We start from the raw sequence: 20,639 nt of genomic DNA on the forward strand, positions 1-20,639 counted from the left end.
AACAGGAAGGTGTGGGTGATGTCTGAACTTTTAATGGACTGGTTCCATAACTGTTTCGTTCCTCAGGTCGAGAGGAACCTGGCAGAAAATAACCTTTTTTTCAAGGTACTCCTGCTGCTTGACAACACACCTGCCCACCTCATCCTCATCATCATCATCATCATCATCATAATCATCCTCATCCTCATCATCAGAATTTTGCAAAGTTACATGTGCTGTGTTTATTTAATAAAAAGTTGAAATGGTACATGATGTTGTTGTGTTTTTTTTCATTTCACGGTACGGTACGGGATGGTTAAGAGACTTTAAAATGCATTCTTCAATAAATTGGAAACGGTACCTGGTGGTGTCGTTTTTTATTTATTTGTAAGGATATTTAATGAAACTGTAATCGTGCATTCGTGGTCGAAAACATTTTAAACTTTAACAACTTTCTCTTTGAACTAGGAACCGCAGTGAACCGACAATGTTACGCCTCTTGTCTCCATTGTACCGATTCCCCAATCTTGGTGGTGTCACCATTTGCAGCCTTTTCATGAACCAGAAACCGCCGTGAACCGATAACGTTATCCCCCTTGTCTACATTGTAACAATGACAAAACACTCGTGGATTTTTTCCCCCACAATCGTGGATTTTACCCCGACAATCGTGGATTTTACCCCGACATTCGCGGATTTTTCGCGGGTTGGGAAATTCCCGGAACCTATCTCCCCATTTCCCATTGAAACAATGCCCCCACGTTCGCGGTTTCAACATTCGCGAGGTTTTCCAGATCCCCGCGAATGTCAGAATTCTGGTGTTCATATATTTTACATGTATATATATATATATATATATATATATATATATATATATATATATATATATATATATATATATATATATATATTGTCATGTCTACACCGACATTCACACTGAAGCAGGGTGACATTCACACTGGCATGATAACTTTCCAGATGTTCAATTAAAAAGATGTCCCCCCCCCCTAATCAACCTGCCATTCCATCAATTCATGTTCCCAGTTCGTCCTTTATTTCTTTACATTTTATTTTCAAACCCCACCTCTAAATCATTTTTCATCTCATTAATTTGTTCATTATTTTCATCCATTTTGTTTTTCAAATCGTCTTTATTTTTATCCATTTTGTTTTTCAAATACCTGAGCAGCCATTCCATCATTCGCTCCAAGGAGACCTGGACCAGCATCGCTTCTGCTTCCCAGGTCGTGGCTCTGAACCCACAGGGGAGGGAAAGTGACTAATGACAGGAAAAGCGGAGATTCCTTCCCGAGGCTCCTCACCAGCCCCCATTCCCAGATCACTTCCTTCATCCTTGTGGCCTCCAAACTGCAATTACGTGCATATCTGCAATTTCTTACAGCGGCTTTCTTTAATAAAGCCAATAAATTTTCAATAAAGCCAATAAATTCTAAAAATATATATTTTAAATTTTCAGAATGATCCCTTGCGCTCTCTCGACCCAAATTAACAATGAATTTTGAAGTCCTTTCGGTGCTGGATCCCACTCCTGATCAACAAACGTCGATTAGGGCTCGAATCCGACACTCGTGACTCCAAATCAGAGTCAGGGGGTTCAAAAAATCTCACTCCCGACACCAAATGTCGTGTCCACGCCGATTAAGACAGATGCTGGACGGATGGACGGAACTGGATTTTACCTCCCTTGGACTGCGTTCGAACAATGACAGCTTTGCGCATTCGGGAATTACAAGAAGCACACGAGGCTCTTAACTCTTTTAAAGCCAACGGGGTTATTTCCCGAACAAATAACGGGATGGTGATCGTGAGGATGGAGATGATGATGGGTTGAGGTTGGGAAGAAAGGGGGAACATGGAATCGATAAATAAATCATTAAATTATAAAATAAACTGGAAAACAAACTGAATATGTATATGTGGGGAAAAATTTTGCACCCAGACCATAAAATTGAACCCACGTTGTCTGGTGAAGTGTACCACCACTGTCATCTGAGCTATCTGGACAACCCACATATTAAGCACATAATTCTCCCACATTTGGAGATGCCAATTTCTGCCACTGCTTCCAGGACACTTTGCCAACCATAGGAGCAGCAACGGCCTGCCCACAAGAGGAGCCAATTCCATGACCATTATTATTCACCATGGGGTGGAGTTATAGAATTATAAATGAACAGGGAAACAAACTCAATATGTACTGCATATGTGGAAAAATTATGTAAGCCTGGTGTTGGCGCAGTGGTTAGGGCAGTGGCTTAGGACCCAAATGGTCCTGAGTTCAAGCCCCGTTGGGACACTGAATTAATATATGTATATATATATATATATATATATATATATATATATATATATATATATATATATACACACACACATATATATATATATACATACACCAAGTCGAAAACACCAGGGGGTTGACTCAGCCTGCCATCCTTCCGAGGTCGGCGAAATGAGCACCAGTTGTACTGGGCCCGGTGTATGCCCTGGTTAGAATAGGTGTACCATATCCCTGTGTGTCGTAAGAGGCGACCAGGGTTGCGTCAGGAAGGGCATCCGGCGTAAAAACCTATGCTAAATCATTATGCGGACAACAAAACGAATTTCCATACCAGATCGGTCGAGGCCCGGGTTACCAACGACCGCCACCGGTACCGGTGGTCAGCAGGGTACCAGTGGAAATTGTGCTACTGCTGGGCGAAGGAGGAGAAGAAGACGGGGAAGGCGAGTCCAGAGGCAGTGGGAGAGGGGGAAGGGTGGAACTGTGGAGGTGAGAGTTGGAACTCTGAATGTTGGGATGATGACTGGCAAAGGGCGAGAGTTGGCTGATATGATGGAGAGAAGAAAGGTGGACATACTGTGTGTACAAGAGACCAAGTGGATGGGGAGTAAGGCTAGGAGCATTGGAGGTGGTTTCAAACTGTTCTACCATGGTGTGGATGGGAGGAGAAATGGTGTCGGGGTAATCCTGAAGGAAAATTATGTCAAGAGGGTATTGGAGGTGAGGAGAGTGTCTGACCGAGTGATGAGTGTGAAGTTGGAAATTGAAGGGGTGATGATGAATGTCATCAGTGCATATGCCCCACATATGGGGTGTGAGATGGAGTATAAAGAAGATTTCTGGAGTAAGTTAGATGAAGTGGTGGAGAGTGTATCCAAGGATGAAAGAGTGGTGATTGGAGCAGATTTCAATGGACATGTTGGGGAAGGGAATAAAGAGGATGAGGAGGTGATGGGGAGGTACGGTCTCAACAAGAGAAATGTGGAAGGGCAAATGGTGGCAGAGTTTGCAAAAAGAATGGAAATGGCAGTGGTAAATATGTATTTCAAGAAGAAGGAGGAACACAGGGTGACATACAAGAGTGGAGGAAAGAGCACACAGGTGGATTACATCTTAAGCAGGAGATGCAACCTGAAAGAGATTAGTGACTGTAAGGTGGTGGCAGGGGAGAGTGTCGCTCAACAGCATCGATTGGTGGTCTGTAGGATGATTTAGAGGTGAGATTGAGGAAGAGAGTGAGGGCTGAACCAAGGACCAGATGGTGGAAGCTGAAGGAGGAAGACTGTTGCGTGAAATTTAGGTAGGAGGTGAGACAGGCGTTGGATGGTGGTAAAGATGGGTGGGATGATTGGGCAACGACAGCAGAAGTTGTGAGGGAGATTGCTCGGAAGGTACTTGGTGTGACATCTGGACAGAGGAAGGAAGATAAGGAGACTTGGTGGTGGAATGAGGAAGCACAGGAAAGTATAAGGAAGAAGTGGTTGGCGAAAAAGAAGTGGGATAGTCAGAGAGATGAAGAAAGTAGGCAGGAGTACAAGGAGTGGCGTCAAAAGGCAAAAAGAGAGGTGGCAAAGGCCAAGGAAAAGGCATATGACGAGCTGTATGAGAAGTTGGATACCAAAGAAAGGGAAAACGATTTATACCGATTGGCAAGACAGAGGGACCGAGCTGGGAAGGATGTGCTGCAGGTTCGGGTGATAAAGGACGCAAATGGGAATGTGCTGACGAGCGAGGAGAGTGTGTTGAGAAGGTGGATGGAGTACGTTGAGGAGCTGATGAATGAAGAAAATGAGAGAGAGAGAGAAGGTTGGAAGAGGTGGAGATAGTGAATCTGGAAGTGGGGTGGATCAGTAAGGATGAAGTGAGGACTGCTATGAAGAGGATGAAAAGTGGAAAGGCGGTTGGCCCAGATGGTATACCAGTGGAGGCATGGAAGTGCTTAGGAGAGATGGCGGTGGGGTTGTTAACCAGATTGTTTCATAAAGTCTTGGAAAGTGAGAGGATGCCGGAGGAGTGGAGATTCAGTGTACTGGTTCCGATTTTCAAGAATAAGGGTGATGTGCAGAGCTGTGGAAATTACAGAGGGATAAAGTTGTTAAGCCACACCATGAAGTTGTGGGAAAGAGTAGTGGAAGCTCGGTTGAGAGGAGAGGTGACGATCTGTGAGCAGCAATTTGGGTTTATGCCAGGAAAGAGCACCACTGATGTGGTTTGCTTTGAGAATGTTGATGGAGAAGTATAGGGAAGGCCAGAAGGAGTTACATTGTGTGTTACAGCCAAGAGAGGAGTTGTGGTATTGTATGAGGAAGTCGGGAGTGGTGGAGAAGTATGTGAGGATCGTGCAGGATATGTATGAGGACAGTGTGACAGCGGTGAGGTGTGCGGTAGGAATGACGGACCGGTTTAAGGTTAAAGTGGGATTGCACCAAGGATCGACTCTGAGCCCTTTCCTGTTTGCAATGGTGATGGACAGGTTGACGGACGAGATCAGACTGGAGTCTCCATGGACTATGATGTTCGCGGATGACATCATGATCTGTAGGGAGAGTAGGGAGCAGGCTGAAGCGAGCCTTGAGAGGTGGAGGTACGCACTGGAGAGAAGGGTAATGATAGTCAGTCGGAGTAAGACGGAGTACATGTGCGTAAATGAGAGGGAGGGTGGTGGTATGGTGCGGTTGCAAGGAGTTGAGGTGGGGAAGGTGGATTGGTTTAAATACTTGGGATCAAATGTCCAAAGTAACGGAGAGTGTGGGAGAGAAGTGAAAAAGAGAGTGCAGGCAGGATGGAGTGGGTGGAGAAGAGTTGCAGGATTGATTTGTGACAGAGGGTAGCTGCAAGAGTGAAGGGGAAAGTATATGAGACGGTAGTGAGACCAGCTATGTTGTATGGTTTGGAGGCGGTGGCACTAACAATAAGACAGGAAGCGGAGCTGGAGGTGGCAGAGTTAAAGATGCTGCGATTCTCGTTGGGAGTGACGAGGATGGATAGGATAAGAAATGAGTGTATTAGAGGGACAGCGCAGGTAGGACGGTTTGGAGACAAAGTGAGAGAGGCAAGATTGAGATGGTTTGGACATGTGCACAGGAGGGAAGCAGAGTATATCGGGAGAAGGATGTTGAAGATGGAGCCACCAGGCAGGAGGAGAAGAGGAAGGCCAAAGAAGAGGTTCATGGATGCAGTGAGGGCGGACCTGCGGGTGGTTGGAGTGTCAATGGAAGATGTGGAGGATAGAGCGAAATGGAGACGGTTGATCCGCTGTGGCGACCCCTAACGGGAGCAAGCCGAAAGAGGAAGAAGATGTGGAAAAATTATGTGCCCAGACCAGGAATCAAACCCAGGTCCTCTGGTGAACTACATCAGTGCTTTGCCATCTGAGTCCCCCCACGGGGGAGTGGGGAGGGGAGACCTTCTTGTGGACAGGCCTTCGCTGCTCCGATGGTTGGCAGTGAGCATCCTGGAAGCAGTGGTGGAAAGAGAGTGGAATCTCAATATGTGGGAGAATTGCGTACTCATCCAGTGGGTTGACCAGATAGCTGAGATAGCTGTAATGGCAGAGCACTGGTATGGTTAACCAGAGGAGCTGGATTTGATTCCAGGTCTGGATGTGTATTTTTCCCTCATATACATACATATTAAAGAAATAATTATGTTCGAGAAGATTAAAATCGAAGGTGCCACAAACTGGATTCGAGCACAAGTAGGAATGGGTGATGAGAACTGAGTGGGCCTTAGCTCTGGTTGTGGATGAGGAGGAAGCAAGTCCATGGGTTGGAAAGATGAACAGGGGATGAGGCACGTGACAAAACACCCGGGCAGGGTGATGAAGGCACGTGGGCATGGTGACGAAGATACATGAACAGGAGCCAGGGATGACGAAGAAGGCACAGAGCAAAGTCAGGACCACGAAAAGGCAGGCGGCATGGACAGAGCAACCGTTTCCCTCCACATGATCGTGTTTTATGGTGCAATCTCAATCTCTTCAAGGATTCCAACCCCCCTGTCTCTCGTGAACTCCCGCGAGAGGTCCCAAAACTCCATCCTCTTGGGAGGTGACAAAAAGCTCTGCCATGCTCTCTCTTCACTTTGGCCTCGACTCGGCGCCTCATCCAGTGGGACATACAAGAGGTTATATGTACAATTCCTTACCTTAAACCCTAACTATTTATAACAACGCACCACCCTTTTTATGGTGCAGATTTAAACAGACAATTCTTAAGCTACGTTTCCCTACTTAATCACATTGAGATGGGCTACTGACTTGTACACGGACCACACTAATCTAGACATTTCTATCTGTTCTAAGGTAATATGTACCCCCTATAAATGCAAAAATAGTGTGTGTGTGTGTGCATGCATACGTGCATGCGTGCGTGCGTGTGTGTGTGTAGCCGTGTCAATATATTTTTGGGATAAAAATGGTTTTCTCTGCAACCGCTTGTCCAATCGATGCGAATATTTAAACATAGGAGGGACTCCCCTAGGAGAATATTTTATTGCAACCTCTGACGTCTTAGGTATGGCAGCCATGTTGGATTAAAGAGAAAAATTCGTACATCTTTTTTTCCCAAAACTGCTCAACGAAAGAAATTGAAACTTGGCATACCTCATCAACTCCCCATGAGGTACATAGGGAGATAATGATGATGTCATCGGTGAAGTGGTATTCCAATCATAATTGGTTGAATTGAAATCCTTATCCGAAAAATCTGAAAGTTCATATATTTGATCTATGACCCGATGTGAGTGAAGAATTCGATTTATGACGTTAATAACCCATGCCAAGAAATGATGTGACAAAATAGGGTGCCTCGACAATATGGGACGATATGGGTATTTGGGCCATAATTGTAACGTGTCCAGGTAAAGATGGTATTTTTGTTCAGAATGAACGCGCGAGGTGAGACTATATGCTCTAAGAGTGCCGTTCTAGTTCTAGAAAAGCCTTTGATAGTGTTGGTGATGAATTGATGTGAATTACGCTGAGAAATGTGGGTGTCAGAGCACCTGATATGTCTGATAAGAGACTACAGTAAGAACTGGAAGGGCAATCGGTAGAGCGCATACCTCCACCTTGTAATGCCTGATCCACGAGAACATATGTGGCCCAATACATTTTTGAAATATCATGCTTTCCAGTACAATATCGTTTTTGGTCCAATCTCTCAATGGTGAACAATCACTTGAAAAATTAAATAATTCTCCTATCCAGATCCGGATTCGGATCTTCACCAAAATCGAATCAATTCATCGTGGTCACACACCCAACCTGTCCACAACTTTTTGACACATCGTGCTATCTATAATTTTGGTTCGATCTCTGAATGGAAAAGAATGACTTAAAAAAATTCTAGGAACCAGATCCGGATCCGGATCCGGATCTTCACCAAAATCTAATCAGTTCATCCTTGTCAAACACTGAACCTGCCCACCATATTTCATCCAGCTCCATCCCCAACTTTTTGATATCCTGCACACAGACAGACAGAAAGACAGACAAGGAAACAGACAGAGAGGGGTGAAAACATAGCCTCCTTCACCTTTGGTGTTGGTGGTCATAAGATATATGTGTGATAAGAAACCACAGTAAGAACAGAGTATTGTGGGTGGGGGGGGGAGAGAGAGAGAGAGAGAGAGAGAGAGAGAGAGAGAGAGAGAGAGAGAGAGAGAGAGAGAGAGAGAGAGAGAGAGAGAGAGAGAGACGTGGAGGAGAGAGAGAGAGAGAGAGAGAGAGAGAGAGAGAGAGAGAGAGAGAGGGGGGAGGGGGGTGGGTGGGTGAGAGAGACAAGACAGAGAGATAGGGACAGAGACAGAAAATGGTTTGGAATTGAAAAAGGTCAGACAGGGGTTCATTCCCTCCCCTAATTGCTCAATCTATATCGTGAGCACATAATGAGGAAATCAAACTCGGATGCCATAGAAGATGGAGTCAGGATTGGAGGAATATTATACCCAAAACGAGATCTTTAATGTCAGGTATTTGATATTATAAGACATGGAAAGCCTGAGTGAAGACACAATGATGGAAAAAAAAAATCACGATTGATATCTTCCTGAATTATTTATTTTCTCAAATTCAATGGAGTTTTCATAGGAACATGGATACTTGTAACTCATGATGAATCATAAACAACAGAACACACTTAGCGTAATTAGTGAAGGGAAATATCACAACAGATCCTGTCCGAAATGATTAATCTCATCAATGCATCCACCATGCTTTCCTATTATGTCAAAACATTAAAGAGGCCCCAAAAAAAAGGGAAATCCAGTTTTTCTGTTTAATGCTCAGTATGTATTTGGCATTAATCTGAGAGAACTAGCTCTGAACATCCTCATTAATTTCCTCATTTGGATTTTCCTCGTCTCTTCGTCCTTCAAGCACCAGTGCCCCCTCATGTGCCAGCGGTGTTCCCATGTCATTAATGCATTGTACAATCAAATATTTCCCACGAGACGGATGATGAAACAAATACTCCTGCGAACAAAATCAATCTGCCAATCCGCTGAACCCGAGAACCTCCAACTTTTTCTTCTGGGATCCTCCAGGCCAAGATCTTTTTTAGGTGTCTCATCGAATTTAGGGGCGGTTTTCGGATGCACCAGGAGGAGAGATGGCAGCTTTAGCCCAGCAATCACTGCTTCATTCACCTGGAGCTATAACAGCAGCACACGTGCTTGTGTACTTGTGACTCCATTGATTTACTTGTTAGGAGATGCCATCAATTCGTCCTGCATTTGCTGGAGTAAACGCTACTGGAGCAGCTCGAGAGTGTGATGGTGGAGCGAGATGGTGGCCCGGTTTTTTCTGGGAATGAATGAGACGGGGAGAATCGTGACATGGTGGATGATGAGTCCGTGTTCATTTGTGACATTCACTCCCACATCCTTTTGCGGAGGTTAAAAAAGATCTGTACCTGCTTGCAAGCTGTCTTGATATTTTAGGATCAGAGGCTATGTAGGACAACACATCCTGCAGGTAAAAAAGGTAAACGATTGTTTTTTTATTTTTTTTTAGCCCCCGTTGGACGTCACCCTAAATGGGGGCTTATGGATTTGGTCTCGATTTTCATGACCGTGCGTGCGTGCGTCCACAACCATATCTTGGACATGTATGCACCGATTTTATTCATACTTGGCACAAAAACAACACATGATGGTATACATACACACATCATTTTGTTTCGCGATGCAGTCAGAGATGGCCGACTGGTGACCATTTTAGTTGTAAACGAGAAAAGGAGCAATAAGAGATTGCAGAACCTCGCAAGGTCTTGTTTTGTGCGGTGTCTGTGTGGTGTTTGTGTCCTGGTGTGTTACAGAATTAATAAGAGACATTATTAGAACTGCCACTTTATAACTGCCAGCAGTGATCACCGGGTACCACGACATCCCGCTTTGATGGAACCCCACTTTGATTGGACACCTGACCCTGACCCATGACGTTTTTCATTTTTATTCAATTGAATTTAGAATGGGATTAAAATAAATTCAATTCAAATCAAATGGAAGACCGAATAGGAACAGTCCTGCATTGGAGTAATCAGAAGGAACCCGAACAAGCAAAAAGCAAAGATGAAGTCATCAGGAGGAACCTGGATAGGATTCGCATCTCAGCTGCTACTCCTCTAACCTCAAACCCATCCAGGAACAGCCAAGTGAGCCTCACTCAAAAAAGAAATTTTTTCAAAAACAAGAACCCAGATCAATTTTTGGGGGAAAAATTCTGGCTGCCAGACCATGCGTCCGATGAAATTGAAATTTGAAACGTGTATTTCCCATCATTACTAGATCATAATTTGGAAGTTGCACATCGATTGATTAAGCGGTTCCAGAGAAAAAAATATTTAATATTTTTCTTCGATCCAACGTAGCTGCCAAACTAAGTGACTGATTAATTATTCCTAAACAAATTTGTACACACAAGGCTTGAGGAACGTTTGTGTGAAGTTTCCCCTTGATCTGTGCAGCTGTTCTGGAGAAGATTTTAGAGGTTTTTGGATAAATCTAATATGGCTGCCAAACCATGTGATCTATGACATCATATGTGTGAACCTTTTGTTCCTCATGGATGGGCGGTCATAAGTGTGAAGTTTCACCTCTAGCTGTTAAGCCACTTCAGAGACGTTCAGCCATCTTCGTGCCCAACTGTGTCTGTGGATGGCCTCCTGGAGTTGGGTTACTTTATATTAGGAGGTTGGTGGCAGGATTTGTACTGTGGCCACCAGAAAACCCTTCACTCCACAAAACATACTAAAAACGCAAAGAAATCTGAAAAGCCACGTCGTGGGAGTACCTTCTGTGGACTTGCCCTCCACAGGGAAGCTCACCGGATTACGGGATTGGGGTAAAGCCTTCGGGACCTTCACTCTTTGATGATAGGAGGAAAACCACAGGGTAACCTTCCCGGATCAGATTGTGGTAGTGTGTGTCTGGGGGGTGCTGAGGTGTCGTCCACCAGCCGTCTCCTTAGGTTAACCTGACACGGTCCCTTTGGGTGGGTGTTTGTAATGTCTGATCCCCAAGAGAGGATGATCACCTGTCTCTGTTATCACCTGAGCTCGTGTTTGGACATCCGAATTGCAGCTCTCTCTGAGGTTCAGAGACTGGATTGTGGTGAGGTCATGGCGGGTGGTGACACCTACTATTAGTCTGGTCTTCTTCTTGCGTATGGCAGCTTAGCTGTGGGGGTAGCTATCATTTCTTGGAAGAACGATTGTGTCACTGACGCCCCTCTACCAGTACACATTGGCACTCATTTTGCTGACCTCGGAAGGATGACAGGCTGAATCAACCCCTTGGTGTATTAATTCAGCGGCAAACAGGGCTTGAACTCAGGACCCTAGGATCCCAAGCCACCACCCTAACCACTAAGCAAACACCAGGCTTATTGGTCTGGTCGCTCTGATGGTTACCATGCCCAAGGAGTTGCTGAAGCTGGGTCCAATAAGCTGACTCCAATGATAATTGAGGTAACACCAATCAACGAGCGTATTATGAGACAAGGGATTCGGCACATCTTAGGTGTCATTTTCCTGGGACCGTGTTATCCGTCCATCAGGACCATACTCTGTGCAGAGCTTTGATACTGCCTCAGCAGTCTCCTTGACTATTGGACACATTCCTGGACGGGTCGCCACTCCGACACAGGATACCAGCAAGCTGGCACTCATTTTCCTGACCTCTGAACGATTACAGGCAGAGTCAACCCCACCTGGTATTAATTCAACAGCCGAGTGGGTTTTGAACTCAGGATCCTGGGATCCCAAACCCACCACCCTAACCTTGAGCCGACACCAGGCATGTAGCGGATTATGAGATGAAGGATTCATCACTCCACGGGTGTCATTTCCCTGGTCTATGTCTATGCTCAGTCTGAGGTGAGTGATCTCAATATGAAAGACGCATTCTATGCCACACTCGAATATGTGATTGAAAACACTTATATTCTTGGGGGATTTCAATGCATCGACCTGAACTCATGGGGATGGATATGAGACATGTGTTGGTCCCCATGGGTCTGCAACTGTGAACCAGAATAGCAATAAGTTCCTTGACTTTGAAAGAAGTCATGGACTGAGGGTGGCTGGTTCATGGTTGCAGCACCCACAAGCTCATCGCTGGACTTGGCATTCCAAAGCTTGTGGTGTGGCAAAGGAGATTGACCATGTGCTCATTGATGGATGATCAAAGGAGGATGATCCAGAACTGCAGAGTCTACTGGAGTGCTCAGTTCCTCAATATTGACCAAAGGTTTGTGGTAGCACCTCTGAAGTTGCAGAATAAGTCCAGGAGAATAGTGCCATCCCAGCCTAGGCTGCATGTTGGCAAGCTCAAGGATGAGAGGGTCGCTGAGGAATTTGCAAACAGGCGGAGTGGGGATTTGGGGGGGTCTGGGTGGTTTGGGGAATCCTGAAGAGTTGTGAAGTGCCTCCAAGACCACCATCCTTCATGTTGCCGGTGGATGTCATGGAACTCACCAGAGGGCGAAGAAGAATTTTGTCTCTCAAGGGACAATGGATACCATTGGTCAGAGTCACAGGTCCAGGCTGAATGGCAGAGCCGGGCTGAACAGGGGGTTGAGGCATAAAAGTGTATGTTTTTCTGAGGGTGGACAAGGAGGCTAATGTGCAAGTTATTTGTGGGGGAGTAAGCAGAGCATCACCTGCCATCAGGTGATTCTCGTCCTGCTCACTAGGGAATTTGCGCAGTCATTGCTCCAAGCGCCTCCCTCAGTGTACTGTAGTGAGAGCAGAGGGTGGTGGGCTCATGACAGAGGAGTCCGAAGTGAAGCCCCGCTGGGCCGGTTACTTTGAGCGGTTGTACCAGGCTGATCCACCAGCTGTTGAGTTGTATGTCAGGGTTGTTACTATCCGAATTACTGACCCTCCAGTCAACTGTGGTCCACCTTCCTTTGTGTAAACAGGCTGTGGTGAACTGGTTGAAATGCGTTAAAGCTCCTGAGATCTGTGGCGTCCATGCTGAACTTCTCAAGGCTGGTGGAAATGCTGCACTCATGTCGTTACATACAGTTCTGTCTTCTGAGTGGAACACAGGCATCATCCCAACTGACTGGAAGAGGGGCCTTGTTGACCCTCTCTGGAAAGGGGTGATCATCAGGACTGCAACAACAACCAAGGGGTGATGCTGCTCTCAGTGCCGGGTAAGGTCTTTGCTCGGATAATTCTTGAAAGGGTTCGCCACCATCTTCTTGAGCACCAGCGCTCAGAGCAGTCAGGCTTTACACCAAAGAGGTCAACGATTGACCATATCCTTGCTCTTCGGGTCCTCACCAAACGCAGACGAGAGTTTCAGCAGGGGCTGCTTGCAGCCTAAGTTGATCTCTGTAAAGCTTTCCATTCAGTGAATCTGGATGCCCTCTGCAAGATTCTTGGTCTTCCTGGGGCATCACCAAAACTGATCTATCTAATGTCTGAACTATATTCTGGTGCTGAGAGTGCTGTGAGCTGTGGTGATACCATCTCCGACTTATTTCCAGTTGTTCCTAGAGTTCTTCAGGGATGTGTCCTGGCCCCCCTCCTTTTAAGTACTTGTATGGACTGGATTCTGGAGAGGATGTCAGAGAGATCAAGCTGCGGTGCATCGTTTGGGAATGTCAAGACCTCTGACCTTGATTCCGTAAATGATGCAGTTATCTTTGCCGAGACTCTAGATATCATTTTGGGGGCCCTCGAGGTGCTGAATGAGGAGTCGAAGCTGCTGGAATTTTGGGTTTCCTGGGTCAAAACTAAGATCCAGGCTTTCAATGACATATTGGATGCTGCTATTTTGTCTGTACCTGTTTGTGGTGAGGATGTTGACGTCACGGAGAGATTCGCTGACCTTGGCAGTGATATTCATGTCTGCTAGCTGTGAGCCAAAGGTCAGTAGACATCTGGAACGGGCCTGGGGAGTCATGGATTCATTTTAGCACTGGGCGTGGCACTGTCGCTTCCGGAGCAGGAGGACGAATGTCCGAGTGTTCAGGTCCTTGCTCTGAGGATGTGAGACTTGGACTCTGACCAGCGATCTGAGACGGAGACGTAATTCCTTTGGTACGAGGTCTCTTTGGAGAATCCTTGGCTATCGCTGGTTGGCCTTTGTGCCCAACGAGCGGTTGCTGTCAAATGAGATTTGTTACTTGCATAATTCATGAGTATCAGCTGTGGCTGTATGGGCATGTGGCTCATTTTCCTGATGCTGATCCTGCTCAACAGATTCTCTAAGTGAGGGAGCCTCGTGAGTGGAGGAGGCTAATGGGTCGACCACGTGCCTCGTGGTTGCAGCAGGTTGATCGGCATCTCAACGAGATGGGGACCGGCCAATCATCTTCCTGTGGGATGGCCAGATGGAGGGACCTGGGTTACCAGCGGAAAGTAGATGCAGTGACGTGCTGCTGCAGTGCATGTTCCCACACCTGACCTGTCCTGAAAGAACAATATTTGTGAAGGTTAAAAACAAACAAACAATATGGCTGCCAAATGACAAGACTGATGATGTCACCAACCTTTTTTTTCTGTGGACCATTTTATCCCAAGAAGACTCAAAAATTTTCATTCTGATCAGATGTAGTGTTCTACATGTGCAATTGTGACGTCATAATGAAGGCACCTATGACATCATAAAAAAAATCATATTTATTCTCCTTGAGGTGTACTTGCCATGTGCCAAGTTTCAATTTTTTTCCTTGCTGCGGTTTTATCGATACAAAGGTCCAATTTTTTTGGTTTTTCCAACATGGCTGCCACACAACGTAACCTATGATGTCATAATTATCATTAAAACATTCGACATGAGCCATCGCTCCTTTGGTGACAATTTTGTCTTAATCCGACAAGCGCTTGTGGAGAAAAACACGAAAGGTCTGTGTGGACAAACAAACAAAGAAACAAATGAAAAGTCACTCACAGAGTGACAACTTGGCGAAACGCAACAGCACTCGTGGAGAACATACCCCTGCCAGGATGAACGGTTTAAATTTTGTCTCCCATTGATAGATCGGATCAGATTCCGGACCTTAACCAAAATCGAATCGGCTTGTTCTTGTTCTCTAACCAACTCTTCCACCTCGTTTTGTCACAAGTCATCCACAACTTTTAGAGATAATATGCTATACATAGGTTTTGGCCCCATCTCTCAATGATGCAGAATCACCTGAAAAATTTTTGGATCTGGATCTGGATTCAGATCATCGCTAAAATCGAATCAATTAGTCCTTTTCCCACACACAACCTGCCCACAAAGTTTCTGTGGAATCTGTGACCTTATGAGATATTGTGCCTTTTATCATTTTTGGCCAGATTTCTCAACGGTGAAGAATCACTCAAAAAATTCTCGGATCCAGATCCGGATCTCCACAAAATCGAATAAATTAGTCCTTGTCACTCACCCAACATGTCCAGCAAGTTTCATCCGAATCCGTCCTCAACCTTTTGAGATATCTCACAATATATCGTTTTTGGCCCAATCTCTCAATGGTGAAGAATGAGTTAAAAATTAAATAATTATTGTATCCAGATCCAGATTCGGATCTTCACCAAAATTGAATCAATTCTTCCTTGTGGCACTCCCAACCTGTCCACCAAGTATAGTGTGAATCCATCCATAAACTTTTGAGATATCATACAATATATCGTTTTTGGCCCGATCTCTCAATTGGTGAAGAATGAGTTAAAAATTAAATAATTCTTGTATCCAGATCCGGATTCGGATCTTCACCAAAATTGAATCAATTCTTCCTTGTGGCACTCCCAACCTGTCTACCAAGTTTAGTGTGAATCCATCCCTAAACCTTTGAGATATCATGCAACATATCGTTTTTAGCCCAATCTCTCAATGGTGAACAATGAGTTAAAAATTAAATAATTCTCAGATCCAGATCTGGATTCGGATCTACACCAAAATTGAATCAGTTCTTCCCAGTGGCACTCCCAACCTGTCCAGCAAGCTTCATGTGAATCCATCCATAACCTTTTGACATATCGCGCAATATATCGTTTTTGGCCCGATCTCTCAATTGGTGAAGAATGAGTTGAAAAATTAAATAATTCTCAGATCCAGATCTGGATTCGGATCTTCACCAAAATTGAATCAGTTCTTCCCAGTGGCACTCCCAACCTGTCCAGCAAATTTCGTGTGAATCCTTCCATAACCTTTTGAGATATCACGCAATATATCGTTTTTGGCCCCATCTCTCAATTGGTGAAGAATGAGTTGAAAAATTAAATAATTCTCAGATCCAGATCTGGATTCGGATCTTCACCAAAATTTAATGTTGCTGTCCTTGGCAGGTCAACTGCACACACAAAACATTTCAGATGCAATACCCGACTTCCTCCACAAAGGGGGACATTGAGAAAGTGGATTCAAGGTATTATACGTGGGCACGGCAATTCAATAATAGTTCATGTTGTTTTGTCGCCATGGCATTTACAAACGCTATCAAGCAAGCAGCAACAAGGTGGCAACCCGGGGATGGTTCACATCACACGTTGTGTGAAAAGGAATTTCAGGCAAAAGTCCATTTTCAGACATGACACTGGTCCTCTGCCAACACCACCCCCCACAACCCCCCACAACCCCCCACAACCCCCCCCATCTCCAACAAATGCAGTCAGTTGTCCTCATGTGAGGTATTTCAAGTTCGTTTCAGCCTTGATTACCATCAGACCAAAAATGCACAACGATCCTGCACATCTGTGGCTTCCTGAACACTCCTGAACAGGTTGAATTAAACATGGACACCAAACAACGGCACCAAGTTACAGTCTCACGTGACAAGATTTCTAAATACACTTTTAAAATGTATTTACACCTTGAGGGAAAGACTCGCAAAGAAGCCTGATGGTTTATGTGAAGTATAACTACCCTGGGGGCGGCAATTGAAACTATAGGTGCGGGAGTCGTGCCTTTGAGTGGGCGTGGCTTAGGGAGCAGTTTACTTCCGGACACCGGTCCGCCTCAGGTGTGTTGTGTGTTGTGTGTTGTGTGTTGTGTGTTGTGTGTTGTGTGTTGTGTGTTGTGTGTTGTGTGTTGTTCGGCCGTGCCTGCACATTCACAGGTGGTTCATTCGTTTCGGTCATTGGTGCCGATTCCATCTCGACATCGCGGAACGTGAGACTGATTGAGCTTCATCGATTATCAGTGAATATTCTTTAATTATCAACCTTCGTTTACCGAGTAATGTGTTTGAGATTGTTCTATTGTTATCAATCCTCGTTTACTGAGTAATGTGTTTGAGATTGTTCTTCAATTGTCAATCTTCATTTACTGAGTAATGTGTTTGAGAGTGTTCTATAGTTATCAACACTCGTTTACTGAGTAATGTGTTTGAGACTGTTCTATAGTTATCAACACTCGTTTACTGGGTAATGTGTTTGAGAGTGTTCTATAGTTATCAACACTCGTTTACTGAGTAATGTGTTTGAGAGTGTTCTATAGTTATCAACACTCGCTTACTGAGTAATGTGTTTGAGACTGTTCTATAGTTATCAACACTCGTTTACTGAGTAATGTGTTTGAGAGTGTTCTATAGTTATCAACACTCGTTTACTGAGTAATGTGTTTGAGACTGTTCTATAGTTATCAACACTCGTTTACTGAGTAATGTGTTTGAGACTGTTCTATAGTTATCAACACTCGTTTACTGAGTAATGTGTTTGAGACTGTTCTATAGTTATCAACACTCGTTTACTGGGTAATGTGTTTGAGACTGTTCTATTGTTATCAATCCTCGTTTACTGAGCAATGTGTTTGAGACTGTTCTAGAGTTATCAACACTCGTTTACTGAGTAATGTGTTTGAGACTGTTCTATAGTTATCAACACTCGTTTACTGAGTAATGTGTTTGAGACTGTTCTATAGTTATCAACACTCGTTTACTGTGTTCTATAGTTATCAACACTCGTTTACTGGGTAATGTGTTTGAGACTGTTCTATTGTTATCAATCCTCGTTTACTGAGCAATGTGTTTGAGACTGTTCTAGAGTTATCAACACTCGTTTACTGAGTAATGTGTTTGAGACTGTTCTATAGTTATCAACACTCGTTTACTGAGTAATGTGTTTGAGACTGTTCTATAGTTATCAACACTCGTTTACTGAGTAATGTGTTTGAGAGTGTTCTATAGTTATCAACACTCGTTTACTGGGTAATGTGTTTGAGACTGTTCTATATTTATCAACACTCGTTTACTGGGTAATGTGTTTGAGACTGTTCTATAGTTATCAACACTCGTTTACTGGGTAATGTGTTTGAGAGTGTTCTATAGTTATCAACACTCGTTTACTGGGTAATGTGTTTGAGAGTGTTCTATAGTTATCAACACTCGTTTACTGGGTAATGTGTTTGAGACTGTTCTATAGTTATCAACACTCGTTTACTGAGTAATGTGTTTGAGACTGTTCTATAGTTATCAACACTCGTTTACTGAGTAATGTGTTTGAGACTGTTCTATAGTTATCAACACTCGTTTACTGGGTAATGTGTTTGAGAGTGTTCTCTAGTTATCAACACTCGTTTACTGGGTAATGTGTTTGAGAGTGTTCTATAGTTATCAACACTCGTTTACTGGGTAATGTATTTGAGACTGTTCTATAGTTATCAACACTCGTTTACTGGGTAATGTGTTTGAGAGTGTTCTATAGTTATCAACACTCGTTTACTGAGTAATGCGTTTGAGATTGTTCTATAGTTATCAACACTCGTTTACTGAGTAATGTGTTTGAGATTGTTCTATAGTTATCAATCCTCGTTTACTGAGTAATGTGTTTGAGATTGTTCTTTAGTTATCAATCCTCGTTTACTGAGTAATGTGTTTGAGAGTGTTCTATAGTTATCAACACTCGTTTACTGGGTAATGTGTTTGAGACTGTTCTATAGTTATCAACACTCATTTACTGGGTAATGTGTTTGAGACTGTTCTTTAGTTATCAATCCTCGTTTACTGAGTAATGTGTTTGAGACTGTTCTATTGTTATCAATCCTCGTTTACTGAGTAATGTGTTTGAGACTGTTCTGGAGTTATCAACACTCGTTTACTGAGTAATGTGTTTGAGAGTGTTCTATAGTTATCAACACTCGTTTACTGGGTAATGTGTTTGAGAGTGTTTTATAGTTATCAATCCTCGTTTACTGAGTAATGTGTTTGAGACTGTTCTATAGTTATCAACACTCGTTTACTGGGTAATGTGTTTGAGACTGTTCTATTGTTATCAATCCTCGTTTACTGAGCAATGTGTTTGAGACTGTTCTAGAGTTATCAACACTCGTTTACTGAGTAATGTGTTTGAGAGTGTTCTATAGTTATCAACACTCGTTTACTGGGTAATGTGTTTGAGACTGTTCTATAGTTATCAACACTCGTTTACTGAGTAATGTGTTTGAGACTGTTCTATAGTTATCAACACTCGTTTACTGAGTAATGTGTTTGAGACTGTTCTATTGTTATCAATCCTCGTTTACTGAGTAATGTGTTTGAGACTGTTCTAGAGTTATCAACACTCGTTTACTGAGTAATGTGTTTGAGAGTGTTCTATAGTTATCAACACTCGTTTACTGGGTAATGTGTTTGAGAGTGTTCTATACTTATCAACACTCGTTTACTGGGTAATGTGTTTGAGACTGTTCTATTGTTATCAATCCTTGTTTACTGAGTAATGTGTTTGAGACTATTCTAGAGTTATCAACACTCGTTTACTGAGTAATGTGTTTGAGACTGCTCTTTAGTTGTCAATCCTCGTTTACTGAGTGATGTGTTTGAGACTGCTCTTCAGTTGTCAATCCACGTTACTGAGTAATGTGTTTCAGACTGTTCTATAGTTATCAATCTTCGTTTACTGGGTAATGTGTTTGAGACTGTTCTTCAATTGTCAATCCTTGTTTACTGAGTAATGTGTTTGAGACTATTCTTTACTTATCAATCCTCGTTTACTGAGTAATGTGTTTAATACTGCTCTTCAGTTATCAATCCTCGTTTACTGGGTAATGTGTTTGAGACTGTTCTTTAGTTATCAATCCTCGTTTACTGGGTAATGTGTTTGAGACTGTTCTTTAGTTATCAATCCTTGTTTACTGAGTAATGTGTTTGAGACTGTTCTTTACTTATCAATCCTCGTTTACTGAGTAATATGTTTAATACTGCTCTTCAGTTGTCAATCCTCGTTTATTGGGTAATGTGTTTGAGACTGTTCTTCAGTTCTCAATCCTCGTTTACTGGGTAATGTGTTTGAGACTGTTCTTTAGTTATCAATCCTCGTTTACTGAGTAATGTGTTTGAGACTGTTCTTTAGTTATCAATCCTCGTTTACTGAGTAATGTGTTTAATACTGCTCTTCAGTTATCAATCTTCGTTTACTGGGTAATGTGTTTGAGACTGCTCTTCAGTTATCAATCCTCGTTTACTGGGTAATGTGTGCAATACTGCTCTTCAGTTATCAATCTTCGTTTACTGGGTAATGTGTTTGAGACTGCTCTTCAGTTATCAATCCTCGTTTACTGGGCAATGTGTTTGAGACTGTTCTTCAGTTCTAAATCCTCGTTTACTGGGTAATGTGTTTAATACTGCTCTTCAGTTATCAATCCTCGTTTACTGAGTAATGTGTTTAATACTTCTCTTCAGTTATCAATCTTCGTTTACTGGGTAATGTGTTTGAGACTGTTCTTCAGTTGTCAATCCTCGTTTACTGGGTAATGTGTTTAATACTGCTCTTCAGTTGTCAATCCTCATTTACTGGGTAATGTGTTTAATACTGCTCTTCAGTTGTCAATCCTCGTTTACTGAGTAATGTGTTTAATACTGCTCTTCAGTTGTCAATCCTCGTTTACTGGGTAATGTGTTTAATACTGCTCTTCAGTTGTCAAT

The 20,639-nt window shown here is 43.5% G+C and overlaps 1 protein-coding gene across 3 annotated transcripts in view; it reads left to right on the plus strand.

The window, feature by feature from the left end:
* The first annotated feature begins 16,604 nt into the window (after positions 1–16,604).
* Positions 16,605–20,639, plus strand: part of MICU1 (mitochondrial calcium uptake 1) — an 89,766-nt gene continuing 85,731 nt past the window's right edge. The window contains exon 1 of one of the 3 annotated variants that reach the window (XM_085883493.1): positions 16,605–16,742. The gene's annotated coding sequence lies outside the window, so the exon portion shown is untranslated. The other 2 variants (XM_085883492.1, XM_085883491.1) reach the window with 2 other exon arrangements.

The sequence above is a fragment of the Eptatretus burgeri genome, chromosome 5 (assembly GCF_056783735.1).
Source record: "Eptatretus burgeri isolate ZD-2024b chromosome 5, Ebu_testis_v1, whole genome shotgun sequence".
NCBI lineage: Eukaryota > Metazoa > Chordata > Myxini > Myxiniformes > Myxinidae > Eptatretus > Eptatretus burgeri.